This window comes from Protomyctophum bolini (genome assembly GCF_963924005.1).
Source record: "Protomyctophum bolini genome assembly, chromosome: 11".
NCBI lineage: Eukaryota > Metazoa > Chordata > Actinopteri > Myctophiformes > Myctophidae > Protomyctophum > Protomyctophum bolini.
In genome coordinates this window covers 14,903,073-14,905,572 of record NC_137872.1, presented here as the reverse complement: position 1 = coordinate 14,905,572, position 2,500 = coordinate 14,903,073, and the positions used below count along the sequence as shown (strand labels likewise).

General features: G+C 42.5%; 1 protein-coding gene across 1 annotated transcript in view; it reads left to right on the top strand.

Annotated features, from left to right (window-relative positions):
* The window catches only part of slc17a7a (solute carrier family 17 member 7a), a gene marked incomplete at both ends in the record, with an annotated part of 25,239 nt that overhangs the window by 5,952 nt on the left and 16,787 nt on the right, over positions 1–2,500 (top strand). The window lies entirely within an intron of this gene.

Below are 2,500 nucleotides of genomic sequence, written 5' to 3'. Positions count from 1 at the left end.
ACGCACGCACTCACATTTTAGAGTTCGATCTAAAGTGTGTCATACCGCAACTTTACTTTAAAGGAGCATTCAGTGATTTGGGTGATTTGGAAAACCCCCTGGTACGCCCCGGTGACAAGATGTGCTCATGCCCACGCTCTACAGTGGGGGGACACGCGACAGGCCAACAGCACGCACACCAAGGCCGGGGCCACCGGCTGGGCCACCTATATATAGCCAAAAACGAAACCTACGGTATTTTGACCCCAGGGGTTAACTGGGGACAGGGAGGAACTCAGCACACTCTATAGTAGGGAGGATTAAAACAAAGAAAAAAGTGATATTTGAATTAAGTGAATCATTGAATACAGTATGAGTATACCAGACCAGTATAGTATTTTTTAATTGACCCTCTTTAAGTCTCAAAGTATGCTCTTACCATTGTATTATGGTAACCTCCCTTCACCAGCCTTCCCATCTCGGAGGAAAGCCAGACTAGGTTTTCCTCCGAAAATGTTATTAAATCGCTGTGTGATCCGGTCTAGGCTTGGTTTAGACCGGATGACAAAAAAGTTAAAAAACTTGTCCCCCCTGTTTGTTTTTAGCCTCGCCAGTCACTACGAGTTGGAATACAAGATGGATATATTATACCAAACAAATTATTCCAAGAAGTACTTGAAAGAAACGTGTCAGATTCATACGGCACAACAAGGCTTTTATCGGGTAGGCCCTAAAATTATGATGCCCTTGATTGCAGGGAATTATTTTGGGTATTTCTTATGTTTTGGAACAACATGATGGGAAATAACTTTTCCTGGAACAACATGAACTTTTTTAAAGTATAGTCTACTCCTGTAATGTATATATACAACGTGTCCGTGAGTTAGGCGAAACTGCCGCTCCCCACTGTGCTTTCTGCTCCTCATACATCATTGGCTTCCCCTCTGCCTTCTACCAGTTCCATCTCCCCACTGTGCTTTCTGCTCCTCATACATCATTGGCTTCCCCTCTGCCTTCTACCAGTTCCATCTCCACACGTGCGACGGTGCTCCACGCGTCTCCACGCCCCTCGCACCTCTGGCACCAACGTAGACTCCTTTCACCATCTTTAATATGCTTTATGCATTATTATTTTTTACTTTAATTTTGGCAATAGTACCCACTCCCCCTAGCAATTAAGTACCCCCTCCCCGTAGCTTCCATTCCTCAGAGTCCGCCATTACTCACTCCATCCGTCTAAAAAGTCTATTTCTCTTCAGAAGCGTTAATATTGTAACCTCAACACAGCATAACATCAGAAATTATCCCTATTCTATTCGAACACCGCGGATGCCGCCTAGATTCAGAGAAAACAGCCTTTTAATACGGCACAGAAACAGGAACTTCATACCTGTGTTTCCTTCTTCCGATTGGCTACGGCCGATCATGTGACATGCACGTTGACGCAGTGCAAGGCATGTTGGGTTACAGGTGCATGATGGCGCGTAAACCTCTACTTTCATAACATTTTGAGGTATTTGTAATGTATCTAAACAAAACTGGACGTGGCCATCAACCTGGCTTTCCTATTTTGGACATGTCATAGGCTGGCCAATAGGTTTCAAAATATTTCAAAATGTTATAAACATCTTGAAAATAGCAGATGTACAAGCAATCAACGCATAATGTTGCCAACGTAGCCAATAAAAACTCATTACAGGTGGCTACCTGTAACCACAGTATACTGCTAATCAAATTACAACTACATACTCTGTATGTAGTTGTAATGTGATTTGTAATTTGTAAATCTGTGCCTGGTCTGCTGGGACCAGATTACACAGATGACCATTTCTCTTACGTCATCACTGAGAGCTAGTCATACATATACACACCATGTACTAGCTGGTCCCAGCTCTCAACGATGACGTAATGTGGTATCTGGTCCCAGCAAACCAGGCACAGATTTGCATACACATGAAAACGGTTGATAAAAACGGCTGTCACTTTTTGGCACCAAGTAACCACAGTATACTGCTAATCAAATTACAACTACATACTCTATATAGTATAATGTATATGTATACGTATGTCTAGTCATTAGTCATTGCTGGGACGGTGCATACGCATCGAAAAGGCTGGGACGGTGCATAGGGCGCAAAGTAACCACAGTATACCGCTAATCAACTTACAAATGACATATACATAGAGGCAGAAACTGAGATTTGACAGTTTGTAGCGGTTTGTAGCGGTCGAAAGTACTTGCGCGCTCTGCTTGTGCACTAGTAGGCCATTTATGGCCTACTAGTGTGCAACAAGCAAGTATGCACTCGGCAGAGTGCAGTTCTAGTTTTCAATACTTTCACTTCAATACTTTCATTTGGGTAGAATGATGAATGGACAACTTTCACTTACCGTACTAACGATTTACTTTTTTGTCTCAGGTCACCCCTGTAAACAACTTTTTCATCCACTGCTCCCCAAAATTAGATTGTTAATTTATCACCTTACATTTATGTCTACACATTACGTTACATAAATATGA